This window comes from Amblyomma mixtum, chromosome 3, assembly GCF_055824585.1.
Source record: "Amblyomma mixtum isolate Tamu chromosome 3, ASM5582458v1, whole genome shotgun sequence".
NCBI classification, from domain to species: domain Eukaryota; kingdom Metazoa; phylum Arthropoda; class Arachnida; order Ixodida; family Ixodidae; genus Amblyomma; species Amblyomma mixtum.
This window is the reverse complement of record NC_143014.1, coordinates 48,691,879-48,713,328: the sequence shown is the minus strand read 5'-3', so window position 1 is coordinate 48,713,328 and position 21,450 is coordinate 48,691,879. Positions and strand designations below refer to the sequence as shown.

At 45.0% G+C, this 21,450-nt stretch overlaps 3 non-coding genes across 3 annotated transcripts; all 3 read right to left on the bottom strand.

Annotated features, from left to right (window-relative positions):
• Positions 1-6,578: 6,578 nt before the first annotated feature.
• Positions 6,579-6,651, bottom strand: TRNAR-UCG (transfer RNA arginine (anticodon UCG)). The gene has a single exon. It is a non-coding gene; the product is annotated as a tRNA-Arg (tRNA).
• A 7,849-nt stretch (positions 6,652-14,500) lies between these two features.
• On the bottom strand, positions 14,501-14,573 carry TRNAR-UCG (transfer RNA arginine (anticodon UCG)). Its single transcript has one exon. It is a non-coding gene; the product is annotated as a tRNA-Arg (tRNA).
• A 4,792-nt stretch (positions 14,574-19,365) lies between these two features.
• On the bottom strand, positions 19,366-19,438 carry TRNAR-UCG (transfer RNA arginine (anticodon UCG)). The gene has a single exon. It is a non-coding gene; the product is annotated as a tRNA-Arg (tRNA).
• Positions 19,439-21,450: the final 2,012 nt, after the last annotated feature.

The following is a 21,450-nucleotide window of genomic DNA, read 5'->3' as shown; positions in this document are numbered from 1 at the left end:
AAATAAACGTAATATTGCTTCTTTTGCCACAATAATTTTTTTGTAAAATTTTTGAAGTATATTCAACGCATGATGCGCATTCGGAGCTGTTTTTAGTTCGAAGCAGTATGCATGGATTCGAAAATGCGCTCATAGACTACCCGGGTGCAGAGCTGTTTAGCGCTGGTTTGTCTCAGTGACTGTCACTTTTGCTGGGACAATAGCACTTAACACCGTGCTCTCAATGAAAGAGGGTAAAAGAGGCATTTTTGTCAATACAGTGTGGTTTCGCCGAGTGCGTGTAGATGAAGTTGAAACCTATTGTTAGACTGATATTAAAAAACAGCTCCGTGCAGCTGCATAGGACGGTGGCTCTTCTGCGAAACACTAACAAAGCAAAATGTTCACTTTGTCAGCTTTTAATTCATGACCAGGTGCTTGTGTTCAGAAGTATTTGATGGTGATATTCCCATATTACCAGGAAATACTTCACTTTCAAGCTGCTGGGGATTTGACTCTTACTGGCACACTGGAATGTGCTCCCCGTGAAGTGAAAATAGAAACTAAATATTTATGCCCTCATGGAAAGACGTGTTTATTTTTATTAAATTAGTTTCTACCTATTTCTCTCTATACCCCTGTCAAGCGGGCAAGTTAAGTGCACTTACGGGGAGTGCGCTTTGGCATCCCGAGTGACACTTTGGGCTAAGCGGTGCTAAACGGGAAAGCAAAGTGCACTCATAGTAAAAAAATAATTGCTACAGAAAATGAGCGGAATTTCTGAACAGGCCGATGGAAAAGAAAAAGGACTAATAATATTTGATTGCTTAACGTGATAGTGGAAATAAAGCAAGGCTCAACAGTTTTTAACGATGAAAAAAAAATTTAAATAGCAGAAAAGCCAAGACCAGCCAAGGCTATCCAGAATTTCGACAACAAACAAGATGGCGGCGGGCAGCGATGTTGCATCTGATCACGTTTACTTGTTTTGTTGCTTCGGTTGTAGCTATAACCAACAAACTTTTTTCTGAAAACAGTTTATAACACGTAAAATAAAGTTGTAATTACTTTTTATGCATTATAAATTTTGTACCATTGGAACCGCTGGCGTCGAGGCTACGCACTCGGCCAGCAAAGTATGGTCCGTGAACGCACTCCTGGTGGAGCGCACTTTCCGCGAGTGACACTCCACTTGCGTCGTTTAGATGCGGCAAAGTGTACTTACAGCAAAGTACACTTTCCGTAAGTGCACTTAACTTGCCCGCTTGACAGGGGTATTATTACTTACGCTCCGCGTCGCTACTGTGACTCCTCCTTCTATGGCGGCTATCGCAACTGGTCTTGCGGCCAGCAGCAGCAAAACCAGGTTGTTTTAACCATTGGTTCCACCTGCGTGTGTGTGTATGCGTGATCGTGTGTGCGCTCGTGTGTGTGTGTTTACCGTCCCTAAGCAACTCAGGCTATGAGGGACGCCGTAGTGAAGGGCTCCGGAAATTTCGACCACCTGGGGTTCTTTAACGTGCAATGATATCGCTCAGCGCACGGGCATCTGGAATTTCTCCTCCAAAGAAATTCAACCGCCGCGGCCGGGATCGAACCCGCGTCTTTCGGGTCAGCAGCCGAGCACCATAACCACTGAGCCACCGCGGCGGCGTATGTGTGTGTGCGCAACGTTACTAGAACCAAGTCACTTTCACAGCGGTGCCCAGAGAGCTGTCCCAAGTGGCGGTCGCGCGAACTAGTGGCGCTGCGATCGAGTCTTGCTCCCTCGTACCCTCGTCGCCGCTCTGTGCGGCTCGCTGCCCTGCTGCGCCCTTTTTAAGGTGCACTCGCGACAGCCGCTTTGTGTTGTCCGCTTCTCAGTTAATTTTAAGGCGAAAGCCTTTAATGCCTCATACTGTCGTTTGCAGCCGTGTCGGCAGATGTGTCCGTGTTTCGGCGTCACTACTTAAAAAGCTGTGTCGAGGCTGAGCATCGAACCAGGGCCTTTGGCATTTGAAGTCATTAACTACTCATTTGGCATTTGAACCAGTCATTAACTCATGGCTAGTTAGTCATGATTGTTTAATGACTAACTAGTGATGGTTAACCAGTCATGACTGGTTAGTCATTCGTTAGTCATTAATCACTCATCAGTAGTTAGTCATGATTGGTTAGTCGTGACTAGCTAGTCATTAACCAGACATGTCTAGTTCATCATTAACCAATGATGACTAGTTAGTCATCAACTAATAAGTCAAACTAGCTAGTCATTAACTAGTGATCAATTAACTAGTCATGACTATTTAGTCATTAAGCAATCATGACTAGTTAGTCATCAACAAATTAGTCATGACTTAAATAGCCATGACTAATTAGTCATTAACCGATCATGACTAGTTAGTCATCAACCAATTAATGATGACTACCTAGTTCATTGACCAGTCAGCAATTAACTAGTCATGGCTAGTTAGTCATTAACCAATCATGTCTAGTTAGTCATTAACTAAGTCAAATTAGCTAGTCATTAACCAGTCATCAATTAACTATTCATGGCTAGTTAGTCATTAACCAATCATGGCTAGTTAGTCATTAACCAATCATGACTAGTTAGTCATTAACTAATCATGACAAGTTAGTCAATAATCAATCATGACTAGTAAGTCAATAACCAATCATGACTAGTAAGTCATGACTAGCTAGCCACTAACCACTCATGGTTAGTCATGACTGGTTAGTCATTACTAACCATGACTAATTACTGATTAGTCATGACTGGTTAGTCATTAAGCAGTCATGATAAATTAGTCATTAAGTAGTCATGACTAGTTATATTGGTCAATGAATGGTTAGTCATGAGTAGACAGTCATTAAGCAGACATGACTAGTTATTATTGCTTAATGACTGCTTAGTCATGACTAGTCATGACTGGTTTGTCATTGCTGGTTAGTCACGACTAGATAGTCATTAACCAGACATGACTAGTTCATCATTAACGAATCATGACTAGTTAGTCATCAACTAATTAGTCATGACTAGCTAGTCATTAACCAGCCATCAATTAACTAGTCATGGCTAGTTAGTCATTAACCAATCATGACTAGTTAGTAACCAATCATGACTAGTAAGGCATGGGTCATGACCCAATTAGTCATGGCTAGCCAAACCAAGTCACCCCATTGCCTCCTCGCAAAATAACGTTGGTTCTGCCGCCTCGTGTGTGCCAACAGCCGTGCGGCCAAAGTTGCGTGGAAAGGCTTTCGTCTCGCGCACTTTAGATCCTCAAAGCGGCGCCTGAATTTTTTGTTTGTATGTTGTAACATCGGGCCTCTTCATGCTGACCTGTTTTGCACCGGGGTGCAATAGCGGGTATCGCAACGATGACACGACGGACAGTCATTTCTTCGGGCCACCGATATACAGCTGAGCCACCACCGCTGCCACGTGCAGACAGAAGAGAGTTGAAAGCAATACATGGTAAATGAAAGGAAAAAGATTGTTGCTAGCTCCGGCATCTGCCATCGCTGCTGAAAGCACCTCAGCTGGTTCAACAGAAATAAAGGATAGCAGGCAGTGTGTAAGAGTGAAAGGAAAGAGGTGAGAGGATTGTAGAAAGGACAGGGGAAGAGGTACAATGGTAATAAAACTATTTACATATTAACGTCACAGCAACAGAGATAGAAAAGACGCGCGTCGCAGTAACCGCGTCCGCCGAAGCGGAGACGCTGGTTGCTGGTCCTGCTACGCCCTTGAAAGGACGCGCGTCGCAGTAACCGCGTCCGCCGAAGCCAACGTTTCTAGTAAAGACAGTTGGCAAACTGCGCCGGCGAGCCAGAGAGCAGAGCGGCCCCACGCGATCACCGTCTAGGCGGTGGCGCTGCGGTCGCTTTAGGATGAGCGCGTCGTCTGCTACTCCCAGCTCAACGTTTTTATATAATATTATCAACATAAACCACGAGGAGGCAAGCGGTACGTCATGTTTCTCTAAACCGCGGAAAGAAGGGCTTCCAGTTTTTCCCGATATTTACAGCCAGAGGCTCAACCTCGAGCATCCTGCCCTGACGTACCCCAGACGTAGAGCGCACGCGGACTTCGCAATTCGTAGATGAGCGCGGCTAGAAGCAGCCGCCCCCTGCGCAGACGATGCGAGGCGCGAGCTAACAGTAATCATTCGCGCAGCAAACTGTGACCAAGCGGAGCCAATGGGCGCCGCGGCGGTGAAGAGAAATCGTGGCCTCTGAAATCAAGCGCGGTGTTAAAGTACCGATGCTTGAGCTGGTTACGGAGGCACGGAGGCCATGGAAGAACAAACGCGGTACTCCTACCAGCCGAAAGATGGCGCTCGTATCTCTTTGAGATGAAATCGGCGACAGAAAGGGGCCGCATACCCGGAGCATGTTTTCCAACTGTCTTTATCTAGAAACGTTGGCCGAAGCGGAGACGCTGGTTGCTGGCCCTGCTGCGCCCTTTGTAAAGCGCGCTTGCGACAGCCGCTTTGTGTCGTCTGCTTCTTAGTTAATTTTTGTTTGTATTTTTTTGACATCGGACTTGTTCATGCCGACCTGCTTTTCACCGGGGTGCAATAGCGGGTATCGCAACGATGACTCAACGGACCGTCATTGCTTCGGGCCGCCAAAAGAGCACATCGAGTTTAAAGGATGGTAGCGTGCACTTCACAGAAAGGATCGCAAACTGACTTCGAAATGCAAAGTTTGTGATCTCCATTTCGAAGAAGAAGACCTTCTAAAGGACTATCCCCATGTAGTGCAAGGTACGGAAGTGCTTTTGGAGACAGGGAAATGGATGCTGGCACCAGGCTCTCTTCCGAAGCTGTTTCCTTTATTCCAGGCGCATATTTCAAAGGCAAAATGCACTACGCCGAAGAGAAAGCCTCCAATGGATCGCGGTGCCCAGTGTGTCGCGACAGCAGTGCCACGAGGTAACTTAGAGAATTCTGAGATCGCAAAAGTGCATTCCGAAATGCCCAGCTGCGCTGCACAAAGTGACAGTCTGGAGTCCGCAGCGTTACCGACAACGCAGTGGATATTCGAATATTCACTACGTTCCCTCCTAAAGTAGAGTGCACCCACGCACTGAAACTTTGTCTGACCTCTTTACATTATAGGAACTATGCACTCGGGTACGCGCTAGAAAACACAAGCCATTGAGCAAAGCAAGAAACAAGGCTCGCGAGCGTGTTGCCAGCATTTTTGGACTTTTTTCACAATATTAAAAGCCTAATTTCGCATCACACAAACGTGTTCTCCAAGATAACACGCAACTTCGAAGGAAAAGCTGCCGCAATTGAAGTATTATTTTACTGCAGCCATGTAGAGCGCAAACGCAGCTCGCCAAAACCTCATAAGTGCCGGCCGCTCCTCGCTTCAGCGCTGCCTGTAGCCGACGACGCGCCCGGCAGGGAGCAAGGCTCGACTACACCGCCGTTAGTTCTCGTGACCGCCGCTTGGGACACTCTCCTCCGCTGGGCGGTATGGGGAGCTGTGAAACTGAGTTGGTTCTAGTAACTGTGTGTGTGTGTGTGCGTGCTTGCGTGCGTGCGTGTGTGTATGTTGTGTGTGTGTGTGTGTGTGTGTGTGTGTGTGTGTGTGAGTGTGTGTGTGTGTGTGTGTGTGTGTGTGTGTGTGTGTGTGTGTGTGTGTGTGTGTGTGTGTGTGTGTGTGTGTGTGTGTGTGTGTGTGTGTGTGTGTGTGTGTGTGTGTGTGTGTGGAGGCACGCTCAGCCGACAATTTCTGACGGTGCCCCGGGCGTTCTCAGTGCTGCTGCATTCTCCACGAAGGCTGCCCACATCATGCCCCTCAGTAGGGTTTTTGGGTTTAAAAGCGTGAATGTTTACACTCAAGTACGTCACTCAAGTACGTCAAGTACCTCTATGCTCTTCAGTGTTCTGATGCGTTGCCTGCTCGCGCGTGCCGCTTTGATGCGCAACACAGTCGCGTCCAGTGTGACCTGCAATGCAACAGTGGCTACCGCGTGGCCGAGAAGTAACTGGAAGCCGTAGCGTTTTGAACGCCCGAGAGTGTCGTTGTCTGTAAAGATGCAGTGGATTTTATTGCCTCTTTGAAATGTGTGACTGCATAAATTTCATTATTTGCCTTTTGTTTCTGTTTTGGTTTGTGTTTCCTTTCCCAATCCTGCTTGGATTCCAGGATGAGGAAGGCTCGGACTTGAGCTGAAAAATAAAAGTAATCTCTCTCTCTCTCTCCAGGATGAGTCTGCAGTATGGTATAGCCACGGCGAAGGCCGGGTATTCACTGTCAAGGGTTCGTGTCCGACAGAAATACTGTAAGACAGCAATACTTCCAAAGCAGCAATGATGGTTCACGTGCCCACACAAATAAGATGGTATGTTGGCCGCTGTCGCGTTGCACACAGTGGAAAGATTGGTTTTTGAGGAAAGGAAATGGCGCAGGAATTGTCTCACTTCTCGTTGGACAACCCAACCACGCCGTAAAGGAAAAAAAGAGGTGCAGTTGTGGAGGGTTCCGGAATAACTTCGACCACCTGGCCATCTAGGTTACATTTTGGTTGCCGCAGGAACGATATATCTTGTATGTTAAACCGTTCGCAATATGGTGGCCAAGAAGGGAAAAATTAAAAAAGAGCCTGCCAGGACTCGAACCTGGAATCTTCTGATCCGAAGTCAGACGCGTTATCCGTTGCGCCACAGGCCCACAGTGACCTCCGGGTTCATCTATTTTATTTATTAATACAGGGGAAGAGTGTAACCAAAGATTAACTACCACGTTCCTTTTTTTTGTCAGTGTGTTGTTCTATATGTTCGTTTGTTGTTGTTTTATAAACGTTGGAAATAAACGCTGGAATAACTTTTCCTGACCTTCAGTAAACATTTAAACTTTGAAACGTTTAACCACGCAGTTAATAAGACGTTGCAGCCTGGGGCTACAAAGCGACACGAAATACAACAGAGCACAATTAATACGTGCTACATAAAAATTCCCCTTGAAACGGACAGCATCGACTCCAAGATTAAACAGCCTACCGTGAAGGGTGCCATAATTGATCACGGCGGATGGGTGACATTTAGAGTTTTCTCGTGACAATTCGGGACTGTACATGCGCTCTATGGCAATCACAATCTCTAAGGCATAAGTAAAGCAGGGCGAATGAAGAAGCTCGAAGTAGAAACGAAGAAGGGACGCCTTCGGGCACCTTCATTCGCGCTGCCGAACTTACGTCAGAATGGACCATCTATCCCAGCAAAAAGTTCTACTTGAATACCGTCTCATGAAACAGAAAAGTTCTGCTAATAGGAAAACCTCACTAGGTGCCAAACACAGAAATATTCCGAGATACGTCAAACCTTAGAAATAATGCAACGTTCTTTTATCGCTATGGTTTTACATTATACTAACATTAGTTTTATTCGAAGCTTTACCTGCCCAGGCATCGATGTCGACTGCAGTCGATTTTGGAGATTGTAAAGCAAATTGAACCTTTCAAGGAAATCATAACTTTTTACCACACATATAAAAACACGTCGTATACTATAACGCAAACCTTGTTTCAAAAAAGAAAAAGTTGTTTTTCTTTGTCAGCATATAACTCTGGCCACCACTCTTCTAACTTCGAAAATCTGCACACAATGTGCCTCACACACACACACACACACACACATATAGAATCATAATCTACGCGTCGCCAAATTTGCGTCATCATTTTAAATGACGTTAAGTAATAATTTACTCGTAAAAGGTGTTAAAAAAAAGTCATTTAGCATAGAAGTCTGGCCACTATGCACTTTTAAAGCTCGAAAATCTAGACACAATGTGCGTATTACATAAACTCAAAATTATAACGTACGCGTTGCCAATTTTAAGTCATCATTTTTATTGCCGTGAAGTAATATGTGGTTCTTAAAGAATATTGTTTTGAAATAAATTACTAATTTACTTTCGAAATCTGGCCACAGTGTTTTTCACGAGTGTCTGGCAACAATATGCTATTTTTCAAATAAACGTAATATTGCTTCTTTTGCCACAATAATTTTTTTGTAAAATTTTTGAAGTATATTCAACGCATGATGCGCATTCGGAGCTGTTTTTAGTTCGAAGCAGTATGCATGGATTCGAAAATGCGCTCATAGACTACCCGGGTGCAGAGCTGTTTAGCGCTGGTTTGTCTCAGTGACTGTCACTTTTGCTGGGACAATAGCACTTAACACCGTGCTCTCAATGAAAGAGGGTAAAAGAGGCATTTTTGTCAATACAGTGTGGTTTCGCCGAGTGCGTGTAGATGAAGTTGAAACCTATTGTTAGACTGATATTAAAAAACAGCTCCGTGCAGCTGCATAGGACGGTGGCTCTTCTGCGAAACACTAACAAAGCAAAATGTTCACTTTGTCAGCTTTTAATTCATGACCAGGTGCTTGTGTTCAGAAGTATTTGATGGTGATATTCCCATATTACCAGGAAATACTTCACTTTCAAGCTGCTGGGGATTTGACTCTTACTGGCACACTGGAATGTGCTCCCCTGAAGTGAAAATAGAAACTAAATATTTATGCCCTCATGGAAAGACGTGTTTATTTTTATTAAATTAGTTTCTACCTATTTCTCTCTATACCCCTGTCAAGCGGGCAAGTTAAGTGCACTTACGGGGAGTGCGCTTTGGCATCCCGAGTGACACTTTGGGCTAAGCGGTGCTAAACGGGAAAGCAAAGTGCACTCATAGTAAAAAAATAATTGCTACAGAAAATGAGCGGAATTTCTGAACAGGCCGATGGAAAAGAAAAAGGACTAATAATATTTGATTGCTTAACGTGATAGTGGAAATAAAGCAAGGCTCAACAGTTTTTAACGATGAAAAAAAAATTTAAATAGCAGAAAAGCCAAGACCAGCCAAGGCTATCCAGAATTTCGACAACAAACAAGATGGCGGCGGGCAGCGATGTTGCATCTGATCACGTTTACTTGTTTTGTTGCTTCGGTTGTAGCTATAACCAACGAACTTTTTTCTGAAAACAGTTTATAACACGTAAAATAAAGTTGTAATTACTTTTTATGCATTATAAATTTTGTACCATTGGAACCGCTGGCGTCGAGGCTACGCACTCGGCCAGCAAAGTATGGTCCGTGAACGCACTCCTGGTGGAGCGCACTTTCCGCGAGTGACACTCCACTTGCGTCGTTTAGATGCGGCAAAGTGTACTTACAGCAAAGTACACTTTCCGTAAGTGCACTTAACTTGCCCGCTTGACAGGGGTATTATTACTTACGCTCCGCGTCGCTACTGTGACTCCTCCTTCTATGGCGGCTATCGCAACTGGTCTTGCGGCCAGCAGCAGCAAAACCAGGTTGTTTTAACCATTGGTTCCACCTGCGTGTGTGTGTATGCGTGATCGTGTGTGCGCTCGTGTGTGTGTGTTTACCGTCCCTAAGCAACTCAGGCTATGAGGGACGCCGTAGTGAAGGGCTCCGGAAATTTCGACCACCTGGGGTTCTTTAACGTGCAATGATATCGCTCAGCGCACGGGCATCTGGAATTTCTCCTCCAAAGAAATTCAACCGCCGCGGCCGGGATCGAACCCGCGTCTTTCGGGTCAGCAGCCGAGCACCATAACCACTGAGCCACCGCGGCGGCGTATGTGTGTGTGCGCAACGTTACTAGAACCAAGTCACTTTCACAGCGGTGCCCAGAGAGCTGTCCCAAGTGGCGGTCGCGCGAACTAGTGGCGCTGCGATCGAGTCTTGCTCCCTCGTACCCTCGTCGCCGCTCTGTGCGGCTCGCTGCCCTGCTGCGCCCTTTTTAAGGTGCACTCGCGACAGCCGCTTTGTGTTGTCCGCTTCTCAGTTAATTTTAAGGCGAAAGCCTTTAATGCCTCATACTGTCGTTTGCAGCCGTGTCGGCAGATGTGTCCGTGTTTCGGCGTCACTACTTAAAAAGCTGTGTCGAGGCTGAGCATCGAACCAGGGCCTTTGGCATTTGAAGTCATTAACTACTCATTTGGCATTTGAACCAGTCATTAACTCATGGCTAGTTAGTCATGATTGTTTAATGACTAACTAGTGATGATTAACCAGTCATGACTGGTTAGTCATTCGTTAGTCATTAATCACTCATCAGTAGTTAGTCATGATTGGTTAGTCGTGACTAGCTAGTCATTAACCAGACATGTCTAGTTCATCATTAACCAATGATGACTAGTTAGTCATCAACTAATAAGTCAAACTAGCTAGTCATTAACTAGTGATCAATTAACTAGTCATGACTATTTAGTCATTAAGCAATCATGACTAGTTAGTCATCAACAAATTAGTCATGACTTAAATAGCCATGACTAATTAGTCATTAACCGATCATGACTAGTTAGTCATCAACCAATTAATGATGACTACCTAGTTCATTGACCAGTCATCAATTAACTAGTTATGGCTAGTTAGTCATTAACCAATCATGTCTAGTTAGTCATTAACTAAGTCAAATTAGCTAGTCATTAACCAGTCATCAATTAACTATTCATGGCTAGTTAGTCATTAACCAATCATGGCTAGTTAGTCATTAACCAATCATGACTAGTTAGTCATTAACTAATCATGACAAGTTAGTCAATAATCAATCATGACTAGTAAGTCAATAACCAATCATGACTAGTAAGTCATGACTAGCTAGCCACTAACCACTCATGGTTAGTCATGACTGGTTAGTCATTACTAACCATGACTAATTACTGATTAGTCATGACTGGTTAGTCATTAAGCAGTCATGATAAATTAGTCATTAAGTAGTCATGACTAGTTATATTGGTCAATGAATGGTTAGTCATGAGTAGTCAGTCATTAAGCAGACATGACTAGTTATTATTGCTTAATGACTGCTTAGTCATGACTAGTCATGACTGGTTTGTCATTGCTGGTTAGTCACGACTAGATAGTCATTAACCAGACATGACTAGTTCATCATTAACGAATCATGACTAGTTAGTCATCAACTAATTAGTCATGACTAGCTAGTCATTAACCAGCCATCAATTAACTAGTCATGGCTAGTTAGTCATTAACCAATCATGACTAGTTAGTAACCAATCATGACTAGTAAGGCATGGGTCATGACCCAATTAGTCATGGCTAGCCAAACCAAGTCACCCCATTGCCTCCTCGCAAAATAACGTTGGTTCTGCCGCCTCGTGTGTGCCAACAGCCGTGCGGCCAAAGTTGCGTGGAAAGGCTTTCGTCTCGCGCACTTTAGATCCTCAAAGCGGCGCCTGAATTTTTTGTTTGTATGTTGTAACATCGGGCCTCTTCATGCTGACCTGTTTTGCACCGGGGTGCAATAGCGGGTATCGCAACGATGACACGACGGACAGTCATTTCTTCGGGCCACCGATATACAGCTGAGCCACCACCGCTGCCACGTGCAGACAGAAGAGAGTTGAAAGCAATACATGGTAAATGAAAGGAAAAAGATTGTTGCTAGCTCCGGCATCTGCCATCGCTGCTGAAAGCACCTCAGCTGGTTCAACAGAAATAAAGGATAGCAGGCAGTGTGTAAGAGTGAAAGGAAAGAGGTGAGAGGATTGTAGAAAGGACAGGGGAAGAGGTACAATGGTAATAAAACTATTTACATATTAACGTCACAGCAACAGAGATAGAAAAGACGCGCGTCGCAGTAACCGCGTCCGCCGAAGCGGAGACGCTGGTTGCTGGTCCTGCTACGCCCTTGAAAGGACGCGCGTCGCAGTAACCGCGTCCGCCGAAGCCAACGTTTCTAGTAAAGACAGTTGGCAAACTGCGCCGGCGAGCCAGAGAGCAGAGCGGCCCCACGCGATCACCGTCTAGGCGGTGGCGCTGCGGTCGCTTTAGGATGAGCGCGTCGTCTGCTACTCCCAGCTCAACGTTTTTATATAATATTATCAACATAAACCACGAGGAGGCAAGCGGTACGTCATGTTTCTCTAAACCGCGGAAAGAAGGGCTTCCAGTTTTTCCCGATATTTACAGCCAGAGGCTCAACCTCGAGCATCCTGCCCTGACGTACCCCAGACGTAGAGCGCACGCGGACTTCGCAATTCGTAGATGAGCGCGGCTAGAAGCAGCCGCCCCCTGCGCAGACGATGCGAGGCGCGAGCTAACAGTAATCATTCGCGCAGCAAACTGTGACCAAGCGGAGCCAATGGGCGCCGCGGCGGTGAAGAGAAATCGTGGCCTCTGAGATCAAGCGCGGTGTTAAAGTACCGATGCTTGAGCTGGTTACGGAGGCACGGAGGCCATGGAAGAACAAACGCGGTACTCCTACCAGCCGAAAGATGGCGCTCGTATCTCTTTGAGATGAAATCGGCGACAGAAAGGGGCCGCATACCCGGAGCATGTTTTCCAACTGTCTTTATCTAGAAACGTTGGCCGAAGCGGAGACGCTGGTTGCTGGCCCTGCTGCGCCCTTTGTAAAGCGCGCTTGCGACAGCCGCTTTGTGTCGTCTGCTTCTTAGTTAATTTTTGTTTGTATTTTTTTGACATCGGACTTGTTCATGCCGACCTGCTTTTCACCGGGGTGCAATAGCGGGTATCGCAACGATGACTCAACGGACCGTCATTGCTTCGGGCCGCCAAAAGAGCACATCGAGTTTAAAGGATGGTAGCGTGCACTTCACAGAAAGGATCGCAAACTGACTTCGAAATGCAAAGTTTGTGATCTCCATTTCGAAGAAGAAGACCTTCTAAAGGACTATCCCCATGTAGTGCAAGGTACGGAAGTGCTTTTGGAGACAGGGAAATGGATGCTGGCACCAGGCTCTCTTCCGAAGCTGTTTCCTTTATTCCAGGCGCATATTTCAAAGGCAAAATGCACTACGCCGAAGAGAAAGCCTCCAATGGATCGCGGTGCCCAGTGTGTCGCGACAGCAGTGCCACGAGGTAACTTAGAGAATTCTGAGATCGCAAAAGTGCATTCCGAAATGCCCAGCTGCGCTGCACAAAGTGACAGTCTGGAGTCCGCAGCGTTACCGACAACGCAGTGGATATTCGAATATTCACTACGTTCCCTCCTAAAGTAGAGTGCACCCACGCACTGAAACTTTGTCTGACCTCTTTACATTATAGGAACTATGCACTCGGGTACGCGCTAGAAAACACAAGCCATTGAGCAAAGCAAGAAACAAGGCTCGCGAGCGTGTTGCCAGCATTTTTGGACTTTTTTCACAATATTAAAAGCCTAATTTCGCATCACACAAACGTGTTCTCCAAGATAACACGCAACTTCGAAGGAAAAGCTGCCGCAATTGAAGTATTATTTTACTGCAGCCATGTAGAGCGCAAACGCAGCTCGCCAAAACCTCATAAGTGCCGGCCGCTCCTCGCTTCAGCGCTGCCTGTAGCCGACGACGCGCCCGGCAGGGAGCAAGGCTCGACTACACCGCCGTTAGTTCTCGTGACCGCCGCTTGGGACACTCTCCTCCGCTGGGCGGTATGGGGAGCTGTGAAACTGAGTTGGTTCTAGTAACTGTGTGTGTGTGTGTGCGTGCTTGCGTGCGTGCGTGTGTGTATGTTGTGTGTGTGTGTGTGTGTGTGTGTGTGTGTGTGTGTGTGTGAGTGTGTGTGTGTGTGTGTGTGTGTGTGTGTGTGTGTGTGTGTGTGTGTGTGTGTGTGTGTGTGTGTGTGTGTGTGTGTGTGTGTGTGGAGGCACGCTCAGCCGACAATTTCTGACGGTGCCCCGGGCGTTCTCAGTGCTGCTGCATTCTCCACGAAGGCTGCCCACATCATGCCCCTCAGTAGGGTTTTTGGGTTTAAAAGCGTGAATGTTTACACTCAAGTACGTCACTCAAGTACGTCAAGTACCTCTATGCTCTTCAGTGTTCTGATGCGTTGCCTGCTCGCGCGTGCCGCTTTGATGCGCAACACAGTCGCGTCCAGTGTGACCTGCAATGCAACAGTGGCTACCGCGTGGCCGAGAAGTAACTGGAAGCCGTAGCGTTTTGAACGCCAGAGAGTGTCGTTGTCTGTAAAGATGCAGTGGATTTTATTGCCTCTTTGAAATGTGTGACTGCATAAATTTCATTATTTGCCTTTTGTTTCTGTTTTGGTTTGTGTTTCCTTTCCCAATCCTGCTTGGATTCCAGGATGAGGAAGGCTCGGACTTGAGCTGAAAAATAAAAGTCATCTCTCTCTCTCTCTCCAGGATGAGTCTGCAGTATGGTATAGCCACGGCGAAGGCCGGGTATTCACTGTCAAGGGTTCGTGTCCGACAGAAATACTGTAAGACAGCAATACTTCCAAAGCAGCAATGATGGTTCACGTGCCCACACAAATAAGATGGTATGTTGGCCGCTGTCGCGTTGCACACAGTGGAAAGATTGGTTTTTGAGGAAAGGAAATGGCGCAGGAATTGTCTCACTTCTCGTTGGACAACCCAACCACGCCGTAAAGGAAAAAAAGAGGTGCAGTTGTGGAGGGTTCCGGAATAACTTCGACCACCTGGCCATCTAGGTTACATTTTGGTTGCCGCAGGAACGATATATCTTGTATGTTAAACCGTTCGCAATATGGTGGCCAAGAAGGGAAAAATTAAAAAAGAGCCTGCCAGGACTCGAACCTGGAATCTTCTGATCCGAAGTCAGACGCGTTATCCGTTGCGCCACAGGCCCACAGTGACCTCCGGGTTCATCTATTTTATTTATTAATACAGGGGAAGAGTGTAACCAAAGATTAACTACCACGTTCCTTTTTTTTGTCAGTGTGTTGTTCTATATGTTCGTTTGTTGTTGTTTTATAAACGTTGGAAATAAACGCTGGAATAACTTTTCCTGACCTTCAGTAAACATTTAAACTTTGAAACGTTTAACCACGCAGTTAATAAGACGTTGCAGCCTGGGGCTACAAAGCGACACGAAATACAACAGAGCACAATTAATACGTGCTACATAAAAATTCCCCTTGAAACGGACAGCATCGACTCCAAGATTAAACAGCCTACCGTGAAGGGTGCCATAATTGATCACGGCGGATGGGTGACATTTAGAGTTTTCTCGTGACAATTCGGGACTGTACATGCGCTCTATGGCAATCACAATCTCTAAGGCATAAGTAAAGCAGGGCGAATGAAGAAGCTCGAAGTAGAAACGAAGAAGGGACGCCTTCGGGCACCTTCATTCGCGCTGCCGAACTTACGTCAGAATGGACCATCTATCCCAGCAAAAAGTTCTACTTGAATACCGTCTCATGAAACAGAAAAGTTCTGCTAATAGGAAAACCTCACTAGGTGCCAAACACAGAAATATTCCGAGATACGTCAAACCTTAGAAATAATGCAACGTTCTTTTATCGCTATGGTTTTACATTATACTAACATTAGTTTTATTCGAAGCTTTACCTGCCCAGGCATCGATGTCGACTGCAGTCGATTTTGGAGATTGTAAAGCAAATTGAACCTTTCAAGGAAATCATAACTTTTTACCACACATATAAAAACACGTCGTATACTATAACGCAAACCTTGTTTCAAAAAAGAAAAAGTTGTTTTTCTTTGTCAGCATATAACTCTGGCCACCACTCTTCTAACTTCGAAAATCTGCACACAATGTGCCTCACACACACACACACATATAGAATCATAATCTACGCGTCGCCAAATTTGCGTCATCATTTTAAATGACGTTAAGTAATAATGGACTCGTAAAAGGTGTTAAAAAAAAGTCATTTAGCATAGAAGTCTGGCCACTATGCACTTTTAAAGCTCGAAAATCTAGACACAATGTGCGTATTACATAAACTCAAAATTATAACGTACGCGTTGCCAATTTTAAGTCATCATTTTTATTGCCGTGAAGTAATATGTGGTTCTTAAAGAATATTGTTTTGAAATAAATTACTAATTTACTTTCGAAATCTGGCCACAGTGTTTTTCACGAGAGTCTGGCAACAATATGCTATTTTTCAAATAAACGTAATATTGCTTCTTTTGCCACAATAATTTTTTTGTAAAATTTTTGAAGTATATTCAACGCATGATGCGCATTCGGAGCTGTTTTTAGTTGGAAGCAGAATGCATGGATTCGAAAATGCGCTCATAGACTACCCGGGTGCAGAGCTGTTTAGCGCTGGTTTGTCTCAGTGACTGTCACTTTTGCTGGGACAATAGCACTTAACACCGTGCTCTCAATGAAAGAGGGGAAAAGAGGCATTTTTCTCAATACAGTGTGGTTTCGCCGAGTGCGTGTAGATGAAGTTGAAACCTATTGTTAGACTGATATTAAAAAACAGCTCCGTGCAGCTGCATAGGACGGTGGCTCTTCTGCGAAACACTAACAAAGCAAAATGTTCACTTTGTCAGCTTTTATTTCATGACCAGAAGCTTGTGTTCAGAAGTATTTGATGGTGATATTCCCATATTACCAGGAAATACTTCACTTTCAAGCTGCTGGGGATTTGACTCTTACTGGCACAATGGAATGTGCTCCCCTGAAGTGAAAATAGAAACTAAATATTCATGCCCTCATAGAAAGACGTGTTTATTTTTATTAAATTAATTTCTACCTATTTCTCTCTATACCCCTGTCAAGCGGGCAAGTTAAGTGCACTTACGGGGAGTGCGCTTTGGCATCCCGAGTGACACTTTGGGCTACGCGGTGCTAAACGGGAAAGCAAAGTGCACTCATAGTAAAAAAATAATTGCTACAGAAAATGAGCGGAATTTCTGAACAGGCCGATGGAAAAGAAAAAGGACTAATAATATTTGATTGCTTAACGTGATAGTGCAAATAAAGCGAGGCTCAACAGTTTTTAACGATGAAAAAAAATTTAAATAGCAGAAAAGCCAAGACCAGCCAAGGCTATCCAGAATTTCGACAACAAACAAGATGGCGGCGGGCAGCGATGTTGCATCTCTTCACGTTTACTTGTTTTGTTGCTTCGGTTGTAGCTATAACCAACGAACGTTTTTCTGAAAACAGTTTATAACGCGTAAAATAAAGTTGTAAGTACTTTTTATGCATTATAAATTTTGTACCATTGGAACCGCTGGCGTCGAGGCTACGCACCCTGCCAGCAAAGTATGGTCAGGGCTGTGGCATGTTGCAAGTTGCGCGTCCGCGCCGAGGGTGGCGCCACGGTCGAAACGTTTGCAGCGATCCTGGTATCGGCGGTAACCGCGGCTGCAGTTAAGCCTAATAAAGGTGAAATTTTTCGACCACTATCAAGAATAAAATCATGCTTATGAACTAAATTACAACCAGCCATAGGTATTAAAAATAAGATATCAAAGAAATTAGTTGCGAAGATGACGCGGGTAACGCGGCAGCAGACGACAAGCAGACGACGCCCGGTCAGCCGCGCAAGCGAAAACGGCGACGTCGGCGACATTCGCACTGCAGCAGCGTCATTGGCGTCATGTCGAGTCACACAGTGAGCTTTTCTTGGAGTCTTTATGCTAAGAACTAGCACTGCAGCATATTATGTTGTCCCTAGCCCAACACACTGTGATTTCTTCTACACGAGTCAAAGGTTGAAAATTTTCGCTGCCTTTCTCTGCGTGTGTTTATTCATAGCCACAGACTGATGCGTTTCAATACATGTCAGATGTTTTACTTGGCTGCTATTTAATTTACCTAAATCTCTTACAAAGTCACGTACAAACCTATATTCAGTCATGTGGCATTTTATTATTGTACCTACCTTGATACCTTTTTTTATCCCCTATATATTCTCTGTGCGCTCATCTCTTCTAGGTTTACATAATAGCGTTTTTTTTTATTTGATTTTTAGGACGCCTGTTGAAATGATACATCAATGTCACTTATGCCTAAAATCATTCTTGAACATCGATTGTCACTGCTGATGTTCTTTTAATAAATTGTTCTTTGTACAAAACCATTTACGCTTTTCGTTCTCGAGCGAGCGCAGCTGCTAGGCAATCGCGCCGCTCGCCTTCCTGCACCATTCGACATCAACAGACACATCGAAATACAAACGCGAGTGAGTAGATTCCGTAAGTACTTAGGAAATCAAGCGTAAATGCAGCGCGGGATCAGTTAATCACCAGTATTTACAAAGCTTGGATAGAGCTAGCGGCCGCCAGCACCAGGAACGCGCGAGTACAGTGCACTGTAGCGCGAGCAACCGGCCACAACCAGCCGCCTAAACGCGCGCCGCCATATTGGATTTTTGATGCGTTTACCGCCTCTCCCAGGTGCCGCCACCATCGCCTTCTCAAAAAAACGTCCCCATTGGCTCTATGAGAGTGTCACTCCCTTGGTATGGTCCGTGAACGCACTCCTGGTGGAGCGCACTTTCCGCGAGTGACACTCCACTTGCGTCGTTTAGATGCGGCAAAGTGTACTTACAGCAAAGTACACTTTCCGTAAGTGCACTTAACTTGCCCGCTTGACAGGGGTATTACTTACGCTCCGCGTCGCTACTGTGACTCCTCCTTCTATGGCGGCTATCGCAACTGGTCTTGCGGCCAGCAGCAGCAAAACCAGGTTGTTTTAACCATTGGTTCCACCTGCGTGTGTGTGTGTGCGTGATCGTGTGTGCGCTCGTGTGTGTGTGTTTACCGTCCCTAAGCAACTCAGGCTATGAGGGACGCCGTAGTGAAGGGCTCCGGAAATTTCGACCACCTGGGGTTCTTTAACGTGCAATGATATCGCTCAGCGCACGGACATCTAGAATTTCTCCTCCAAAGAAATTCAACTCAAGTACGTCAAGTACCTCTATGCTCTTCAGTGTTCTGACGCGTTGCCTGCTCGCGCGTGCCGCTTTGATGCGCAACACAGTCGCGTCCAGTGTGACCTGCAATGCAACAGTGGCTACCGCGTGGCCGAGAAGTAACTGGAAGCCGTAGCGTTTTGAACGCCACAGAGTGTCGTTGTCTATAAAGATGCAGGGGATTTTATTGCCTCTTTGAAAAGTGTGACTGCATAAATTTCATTATTTGCCTTTTGTTTCTGTTTTGGTTTGTGTTTCCTTTCCCAATCCTGCTTGGATTCCAGGATGAGGAAAGCTCGAACTTGAGCTGAAAAATAAAAGTCATCTCTCCCTCTCTCTCCAGGATGAGTCTGCAGTATGGTATAGCCACGGCGAAGGCCGGGTATTCACTGTCAAGGGTTCGTGTCCGACAGAAATACTCTAAGACAGCAATACTTCCAAAGCAGCAATGATGGTTCACATGCCCACACAAATAAGATGGTATGTTGGCCGCTGTCGCGTTGCACACAGTGGAAAGATTGGTTTTTGAGGAAAGGAAATGGCGCAGGACTTGTCTCACTTCTCGTTGGACACCCCAACCACGCCGTAAGGGAAAAAAGAGGTGCCGTTGTGGAGGGTTCCGGAATAACTTCGACCACCTGGCCATCTAGGTTACAGTTTGGTTGTCGCAGGAACGATATATCTTGTATGTTAAACCATTCGCAATATGGTGGCCAAGAAGGGAAAAATTGAAAAAGGGCCTGCCAGGACTCGAACCTGGAATCTTCTCATCCGAAGTCAGACGCGTTATCCGTTGCGCCACAGGCCCTTTTTTTTATTTATTGCCTGACTTCGGCAAGAACCACAGTACACATATACACTTACAGAGCGCAATGAGCAATAATTAACAACACTATCCGCCCGGGGGTGCGTGGCTTCATCATATTAAAACTCCTTAAGCGTCACCAAAGGCTCGACTCTTTCGAGCCACTCGGGAGCTTCAGGAGCAAGTTTCTGAACTTCAATATACTTATGCATGCACTCCCGAAAATAGATCCGTGCTGGCCGTGCATCAGGATCGCAATGATATCCTGCCATTCTGGAGCGCCAAATACAATGGAGGCCCATTAGCATAATGAGGTCGAATGGTGTCCCATCCTCACTCACTATAGGCAAGTACCGAATACCATGAGCGTCGAGCGGAAATTCCTTTTTTAAAGTCCGTTGCAAAATGTCCCAAAAGTATACCCCCTCCCAACAGTGCAAAAAAACGTGGTCTATTGTTTCTGGTTGTTTACAAATTAAACAATGTGATCCCCAAGGTAGAAATAACTGCTTCCTTTCCAAGAATTCCTTTACTGGTAGTGTTCCGGTATGTAATTTAAAGAAAAAAGTTTTTGCACTTGGCGGCACCTGCATCGCCTTCACACGCTTAAGTACGTCGCGTCCCTGGCCTCCATTGTATAAGGCCCACAGAGACCTCCGGGTTCATCTATTTTATTTATTAATACAGGGGAAGAGTGTAACCAAAGATTAACTACCACGTTCCTTTTTTTTGTCAGTGTGTTGTTCTATATGTTCGTTTGTTCTATATGTTCGTTTGTTGTTGTTTTATAAACGTTGGAAATAAACGCTGAAATAACTTTTCCTGACCTTCAGTAAACATTTAAACTTTGAAACGTTTAACCACGCAGTTAATAAGATGTTGCAGCCTGGGGCTACAAAGCGACACGAAATACAACAGAGCACCATTAATACGTGCTACTTAAAAATTCCCCTTGAAACGGACAGCATCGACTCCAAGATTAAACAGCCTACCGTGAAGGGTGCCATAATTGATCACGGCGGATGGGTGACATTTAGAGTTTTCTCGTGACAATTCGGGACTGTGCATGCGCTCTATGGCAATCACAATCTCTAAGGCATAAGTAAAGCAGGGCGAATGAAGAAGCCCGAAGTAGAAACGAAGAAGGGACGCCTTCGGGCACCTTCATTCGCGCTGCCGAACTTACGTCAGAATGGATCATCTATCCCAGCAAAAAGTTCTACTTGAATACCGTCTCATGAAACAGAAAAGTTCTGCTAATAGGAAAACCTCACTACGTGCCAAACAGAAATATTCCGAGATACGTCAAACCTTAGAAATAATGCAACGTTCCTTTATCGCTATGGTTTTACATTATACTAACATTAGTTTTATTCGAAGCTTTACCTGCCCAGCCATCGATGTCGACTGCAGTCGATTTTGGAGACTGTAAAGCAAATTGAACCCTTCAAGGAAATCATAACTTTTTACCACACATATAAAAACACGTCGTATACTATAACGCAAACCTTGTTTCAAAAAAGAAAAAGTTGTTTTTCTTTGTCAGCATATAACTCTGGCCACCACTCTTCTAACTTCGAAAATCTGCACACAATGTGCCTCACACACACACACACACATATAGAATCATAATCTACGCGTCGCCAAATATGCGTCATCATTTTAAATGACGTTAAGTAATAATGGACTCCTAAAAGGTGTTAAAAAAAAGTCATTTAGCATAGAAGTCTGGCCACTATGCACTTTTAAAGCTCGAAAATCTAGACACAATGTGCGTATTGCATAAACTCAAAATTATAATGTACGCGTTGCCAATTTTCAGTCATCATTTTTATTGCCGTGAAGTAATATTTGGTTCTTAAAGAATATTGTTTTGAAATAAATTACTAATTTACTTTCGAAATCTGGCCACAGTGTTTTTCACGAGAGTCTGGCAACAATATGCTATTTTTCAAATAAACGTAATATTGCTTCTTTTGCCACAATAATTTTTTTTTGTAAAATTTTTGAAGTAT